This window comes from Rhamphochromis sp. 'chilingali' (genome assembly GCF_963969265.1).
Source record: "Rhamphochromis sp. 'chilingali' genome assembly, chromosome: 14".
NCBI classification, from domain to species: Eukaryota; Metazoa; Chordata; class Actinopteri; order Cichliformes; family Cichlidae; genus Rhamphochromis; species Rhamphochromis sp. 'chilingali'.
This window is the reverse complement of record NC_137941.1, coordinates 1407805-1416041: the sequence shown is the minus strand read 5'-3', so window position 1 is coordinate 1416041 and position 8237 is coordinate 1407805.

Sequence of the window (8237 nt, the reverse complement as noted above, 5' to 3'; positions counted from 1 at the left end):
AAACAATGATTTCCAAAATGAGCATTAATTTCTGGAAGCTGTGGCAGGAATATTCAAATCTCACACATCAATCTATCCTGATATCCTGCAGCTTCTTATGGCAGCAGATTACAAGTGTTTGACTCTGATAAAGAAGATTTCTGTAAAAGAAATGTAGCTGCGACCCGCATATGAGAGACGTTCGCCATGTTTCCTCTAAATGTAATCAGATTCCCCTCTGTGAGCGATTTCCTGCAAATGATTAACAGTTAACACATTTTCAACAATAGTTTGATGCAGGATCAGCGTACGGTGCCAAGAATAATATTTTAGGCCAAGTGTTTAACACAGCAGCTGCTGTACGACATCCTCACTGCACAGCCTCAGTGACAAACACAGACTGGAAAACCTCGGGGACACGAGTGCTGCTTCCCAAAGGTGGAGGAAACCTCGTGTGGCATCGTACGGCTTCTTATACGTCCCTACTGTCCCAAAGACTCACAGCAATGCAACGATTTTTCATGCTTCTCACAGCGGTGCAGGTGGCCACGCTCTCACTCTGCAGTGTCAGGTTATCATAAGCTGCATTTGGTTGGATCAGTTTTAATATTTAGAAGAGAAATATTGTGATCTGTGAATAAATAATGAGTAATATTAGCCTTTTGTTGTGGAAAAACTTAATTCATTTTCCCCTTAATTAATCATCTCGATTACACCTGCGTTCATGAAAAACACAATGAACACACGATGATCCTGTTCAGCATCCGAACCAGTCAGACCTGCATCCATCACGCCGTCAAACGCAGTCCTGAGTGACTCTACTGCCATGAGATGAAGCCGGTGTTGATTGACAACTCTTTCAAAATGTGCACTCATCACCTACGTATTAGGAAAACCTGTTTAACTAACCAAATGTCTAATCTGCAGTTCAGCGTGGCCCAGATTACCTGCTGAATACCAATCTGATCAGAAAGGGGAAGAAACGTGATGTAAGTGACCTTGAACACAGCATGGTTGGCGGTCCCAGACGTGCTGCTCGGACTTTTCAGGAGTTGCAGAGAAAAGCAGAAAACATCCAGCGAGCAGCAGTTCTCTGAAAACGATTTGTTGATGCTAGCAGTGAGACGACCAGGCTGCTCTGAGCTGATTGGACGGCGACAGTAAGTCAAATCACCGCTCATTACAACCAACATATGCAGAAGAACATCTGAAAGCATGTAGAGCACAGCGAGTGCAGCTCCTGACAGCTAAGAACAGGAGGCAATATTCACCCAGGCTCACCAGAGTCAAGCAAATCATTGACAAAAAGCAGCGGCACTGAAGAGTGTCCATGTCTGCCGTGGCGCTCTGATGGTAGAGTCCGACGTGAGGCAAACAACATGAAAGCGTGGCTCCACCCTGCCTCGCATCAACGGTCCAGGCTGCAGTCGGTGTGATGATACTGGGGACAGTTTCCTGGCACACTTTAGGCTCTTTAGCACCAACCAAGTTTGAACAACACCACCTACTTTACTGTTGGAGCTGCCCGTGTCCGTCCTCTGATGGAGGGCTGAAACTCAAACTGCTCTCTTGAACGTGACAGTGTGTTCACGCGGCGTCCACAGTCACCGGATCTCACAGGACGCTGTGGGTGGCCAGCGAGTGCACAGTATATCATTTTGCATGTTAACTGTTTTAAATCCTCCTGATCCAGACGCGGCTGGGCTGCACAGAGGCAGCCGTCTAAAACTGTGTCCTGATCAGTGTTGATCAAGTTACTTGAAAAAAGTAATCAGTAACTAATTACTGATTACTTCCCCAAAAAAGTAATCCCGTTACTTTACTGATTACTTATTTTCAAAAGTAATTAATTACTTAGTTACTTTTTAAAAACACGATTTACACCCTGAAGAGGTGATAAAGTGATAGATCTTTCAGCCCAATTCTACTTTTTCTGCATAATCCATCATAAATGTAATCAAATGGAAAAGTCTCTTTTTAAAACTTGTTTTATTAGTTTTAACCTTTTAACTTTATGCATCAAGCAAACATTTAATTATCTGCAACATTCTCTGACTGGAAGAAATTAGTTTAACATTTAAATCTATTTTCTGCACATTCCAGCACATAAAATAAAATATTTTTTGTGTTTACACTCAGTCTTTCAAATAGATGCAAGTAAAACACAGCAGAAAATAAATAAAGTCAAAGACTCAGCGGTCCTGTTGCTCTATTTTCACCTGTAAAGCAGGAGTGGGGCAGGCGGAGGTTTACCCTGGTGCAGGTGTGCCGCGGTCAGTGGAAGAATCCGCGAGTTTCTCTGTGAGTTTCCCATTACGTCGTAGCTACTCGGTGCTTGTTGGAAGTTTAGGGGTTTTTTTCGCTGTAAAAAGAAGTTTTCTTCCCACGCACAGCGGACACTAATGTTTTTGTCACTTTTTATGGAATCAAACTCAAAGTAAGGTCAGTACTTCCACGCTTTAAATGCTGCACGCTCATACTCTCTCTGCACTCGATATATGATCCACTGTTGATCTGCACACAGCTGTTGTCACGAACGTCGCACTCGCTTACGTCACTGTCATGAGACATTCTCGCAAAAAATCACGGTTTTAGTAACGCAGTAACGCAGCGTTCCTACGGGAAAGTAACGGTAATCTAATTACCGTTTTTGCAATAGTAATCCCTTACTTTACTCGTTACTTGAAAAAAGTAATCGGATTACAGTAACATGCTACTGTAATCTGTTACTCAATCAGGTAATTGAGTAACCTGGTCCTGATTGCGAATGACTCTGCAGTGGTTCAGACGTGTGCTGTCTGTGGCTGCAGAAGCTCGGCTGGGCTACATTCTGTTCTTTCACACGTTCATACAGCTCAGAAATGCAGGACGGTCCCCTGATAGTGGGTGGGTGGGGGGGGACAGAGAACGAGAGGGGGGAGGGGGGGCGGCTTTGACTTTGGGCATTATTGCAGCTGCAGAGAAGAGCTCAAATTGATACCGCTCGGGTCCACCAGCGTCCTCCACCACACTAATGCCTGCTTCAGGGGATTCTTGAGGGGAGAAGTCCTCCATCTATCCTCTGTTGCACAGGTGCCGTGTGATTGTTTCGCTCTCCACTTTCCTCTGGCCCAGGGAAAAATGAACAACTCTTGCCTCACACATCAGTTCCTCTTCTTCAGCCCCTTTTTCACACCTCTTAGCATTTTTTAAAATTCTGCAGTGGGTGGAGGTGGACTCGCAGCTCGGGGCGATTTTACACTTTAACAAACTAGTCACTGGCATCCTGTGAGAGACGGGTAAAATGTTTCATTTACATAGCAAGAAAAGCATGGATAAATACACACAAACACACGCAGAGCAACAAAGACGTGAAGCCAAGCCTGCAGTTTGTTTGACACTAAACCTCAGCGCACCTTTACAAACACCTGCTAGTTTGTCTCTTTGCTCGCTTTAATTCATCTGTGTGAGTTTCTGGACTCTGGTGAAGTAAACCTCATCATCATTATCTAACTAATCAATCCTCATATTGTTGAGTCAGTCGGCCCATCGTTAGCTTCCACATTTTCTCAGCTTTCACCGTCTCTGCCTGACTAACAGCATCCACGGGTGCTGAACAGGATTCCCCATCGCTCTCTTTTTTAACCCTACAGTTTCCCGTGCACTGACCTCGTCTGGCACTCGTAAAGAAACTGAAACCAAAGCGTAAGGCTTTACAGAGCTGACGAGGCCAGACTGACGTCGGTGAAACAAAAAGGATGAAAAGAAAAAAGATAGTGACGTTTTTATCAGCTGTTCAGAGAACGAAAAAAAGGAAAATAGCTGTATGTGTCCCTGAGGTCTGTCAGCCCACCGGGAAACTGCCTGCTGTGCCAGATGGCCCATTGAGCCTCTAAGCTTTAAACGTGTTTTATGGCACTTTGCACAGGGATTCAAAAAGCATTAAAACAACTGAATTCTAGTTTGTTATGTGACTGACGTGAACGCACTGATAAAGCTGGACCTCCCACTGCCTTCAAGACCACAGAGTGACGTGAACCACTCAGAGATTTTGGTCCATGTTCAGATGACAGCGTCACCAGGCTGTTGCACATGCTCAGTGTGAATGACCCGTCCCACGGCAGCAACAACACGTGTTCACGCCGTCGTCGACTAATAAAAACCATGAAAATGTTCTGGAAATCCAAAATGTTGATTCTGGTCATCTGGATGTTCTCAGTGGGAGAAACGTTTCATCATCATTTGTACAATGACAGAAACCAGCACTGAGGGAACAATGGGCTGGGAGGTCAGTTCATTGATCATTAATATGCAAACTGTCATGATAATTGATCAAAGATTATTGATCAGTGTCCATGAGTACCATTCACCGAGGTGGGGCACGGCTGCAATCACAGCATTGTAAGATGGAGATACAAGAGATTCAAGACCCAATCAGGATTCATGAAGTCGTGTAGAGACGCAGGACAAGTTTGGAAGGGATCCAGTCAGAAGTAATCTCCTTGTGCAGCGAGGTTAGGCGCACAGTTTGACCCGCCACCAATAAACGGGGTGGAGCCCACGATCCCTGTTTGTCAACCCAAAAAACGTCGAGGGTTGGAGCAGAAGAGCAGACACAAGGACACGCTTCATATGACGTGTCAATGGAAATAAGACGCTTTGTAAACTGTGTGCAGCAACTTTCTCTGGTTTAGTTTAGATTTAGTCGATCAGACTGGGAGGAGCCCCATCAACGAGGCATCATCCAGAGGACCACGGCTTCCAGATCCTTCTCTGTTGTTTGTCATTAACTCAGGGACATGTACTTTTTACAAGACTGTGTTTGAGTCCATGCACTGTCAGCTCAGAGGTCATAAGGGGACAAAGCTGATTGACAGCTGTGTTTGCAGCAACGCAGAAGAAATGAGGTAAAATGCAAAAAAAACCCCAAAAAATGAAGTTAGTCTGAATTCAGGTTCAAGTGCATTGAACTATAAACTGTGAGACATGCGTCCAGCTCGCGGCTGGATGTTTTTCAAAGAGTGTAATTGCACATATGTATTATTCATAGCCGATCGTATTTCCAGGAGAAAAAAAAAATCATGTGACAGTGAGTAGTGCTTTTGCCCAAGGGAAGGATTGATCTCATTGTCCCGGTGCGTCCCAACCTGTTCTGAAAAACCTCCACAGCTCTCACTTTATCACTTTAACATCGTTGGTAATTACCAGAAACCTGAAACGCAGGTCGGAACCTGGAAAAAATCCACAAACCACGAGTGTGAGTCTTGGGACAGAGCCAGATATCCCATTTAATATCAGCACCGATGTCTTTGGATGTTCAGTTTCCTATTACTATCACTTATTTTGTCCAACATTTTTGCTTTAGTGCTTTGCTTTAGCATCAAGCGGCAGCTAATGGAGGTCAGCCTTGATTTCTGCAGATGGGATTTGAACGTGCTGGAACAGCAAAGCCTTCTGCCGTATCTTTTTAAAGTCTCTGAAACAAACACAACTTTATTTTCATGACAGGAACTTGCTTTTTAATTCAATTCAATTCAATTCAATTTTATTTATATAGCACCAAATTGCCTCAAGGCGCTTCATAGATACAGAGAAAAACCCAACAATCATATGACCCCCTATGAGCAAGCACTTTGGCGACAGTGGGAAGGAAAAACTCCCTTTTAACAGGAAGAAACCTCCGGCAGAACCAGGTTCAGGGAGGGGCGGGGCCATCTGCTGTGATTGGTTGGGGTGAGAGAAGGAAGACAGGATAAAGACATGCTGTGGAAGAGAGACAGAGGTTAATAACAGATATGATTCAGTGCAGAGAGGTCTGTTAACACATAGTGAGTGAGAAAGGTGACTGGAAAGGAAAAACTCAATGCATCATGGGAATCCCCGGCAGCCTACGTCTATTGCAGCATAACTAAGGGAGGATTCAGGGTCACCTGGTCCAGCCCTAACTATATGCTTTAGCAAAAAGGAAAGTTTGAAGCCTCATCTTGAAAGTAGAGATAGTGTCTGTCTCCTGAATCCAAACTGGAAGCTGGTTCCACAGAAGAGGGGCCTGAAAACTGAAGGCTCTGCCTCCCATTCTACTTTTAAATACTCTAGGAACAACAAGTAGGCCTGCAGAGCGAGAGCGAAGTGCTCTAATAGGGTGATATGGTACTACAAGGTCATTAAGATAAGATGGGGCCTGATTATTTAAGACCTTGTATGTGAGGAGCAGGATTTTGGATTCTGGATTTAACAGGAAGCCAAAACAGGAGAAATCTGCTCTCTCTTTCTAGTCCCTGTCAGGACTCTTGCTGCAGCACTTTGGATTAGCTGAAGGCTTTTCAGGGAGTTTTTAGGACTTCCTGATAATAATGAATTACAGTCGTCCAGCCTGGAAGTAATAAATGCATGAACTAGTTTTTAGAAGAAATCCATCCATCAGCCCATTCTGTTGTTTAGATCATTTCAACATACTTTGGTCAAAGTCCTCATTAGGGATGGGTATCGTTACTATCATTGCAAAGGTAAAATGATTGGCTAGAATCCAAAGTGTCTGACATCTCAGGAAAAAAAAGCACCGAAATGTGCGCTGCTTTTCGGTCTGGTTACAACCATTTATGTTAGTCCTCACTGAGATCACGTACCATGGTCCCTAGATATGCAGATACATTTCCAAACTGTCAGGCTCTTCTGGTGCCACATTAAACACCGTCACAGTCAAAGCCGAGTATTCATTTCTAATAGCATCTAAGAGCTTTTGAATTGTATTCCTGGAAGACTGCCTCTGGTTTGTGGCTTCTGGTTGAATATTTAATGAAAAATAATCTATTAATGCTGATGGCAGAATGACACTACCTGCTCATTCTAATATTTAAGGGTAAGGTACTACAAGCAAACCATCCTGACACAAATCTCATCCTCCAACTCTGAATTTTAGACACATTGCTAAATGTGACGTAGCTCCTCTTGGATGCTCCGCTCTCATTATTTTAAGAGACACTTCAACAAAATGTGCCCAGACGTCTTCTCTCCGGTGGCTGTGCTGTTAAACTCTAACATCAGGGTCTAAGACAGTCACCGGTTCACGTCATATACGAGAAAACGGCTGCGTGTCTGGATAAAAATGACTTTTATTCAAATATATGAGCAAGAAGGGAAAACTAGTGAAGCCGTATTACTGAACTCTGGTTCTTGTCTGTGGAAAAGAAACTGATCCATGTTTCCAGTTTCATGTACAAACATCTGTTGTTTGTTTTTTGTTTTTCTGTGAAGCTTCAATATATCTGATATTTTTAAAAACAGGGATTTTTAATCTCAGGATCAGGGAGAAACTGTTTGGGAAGTTCATTCTTCTTCTTCATCTGTTCCCGCTGGTGCAGGGTCCGCTCTTCGGCAAAGGTCTCTCCATCTGGTTCTGTCCAAGGCGTCCTCAGGTGATGCATTGACGGTCTTAATGTCCTCCTTAATTTTGTCCATCCACCGTTTCTTTGGTCTGCCTCGAGGCCGGCGTCCTTCTGGGTCGATCATCATAGCCGTTTTTGCTACAGAGTTCTCATCGCTTCGAATCACGTGTCCATACCACCTCAGGCGAGACTCGAGCATCTTTTCCTTAATTGGAGCTACAACTAGTCGCTTCCGTATGTTTGGGAAGTTCATCTTGCCCTAAAAAACATGTTTTTTTAAAGTGGCAGTATCAAAAGATCAATGCTGTATTTATGGTTCTGTAGATTTACAAAACCAGGAGGCTAAAATAACAAGACCCAACCTGACCTGTTTAAAACTAACACAGGAGCTCAGTGACACCAACAGCACACCTTACCCCTGCTTCCTCCCAGACACAGCTCAAGCTACTACTGACCAGGCTGATTGGGGTGAAAGGGAAGGAAGAGGCCTTCTACAGGTGGAGGACATCTTGGCTCCTTATACAGAGTGTGGTCCTCAGGTAGGAGCCAATCATCTGCAGGCAGTACTCTTCCTACACCAATCCACGTCCACGGGCCAATTAGCATGTTTTCTCCCCATGCAATACATCATCATGACAGGAAACAGTTACACAAATTAAAACAAATGTGAAACCAGTCGTAACATGACTGCACACACGTATATACATATAGATTTAAATTCATGCAAACTTCTCTTTATTCAGGTTAACTGGGCAAACCATCAAAACACCAAAATAAGCACTCAAAACAAAAAATCTGATCAACATTCAAACACAGATGATAACAGAGAGCAGGCATGTTTATACAACTGTGCTGTAGCATCAGCGTGAACTCGTTAACTGTCCTAAAGTTAGA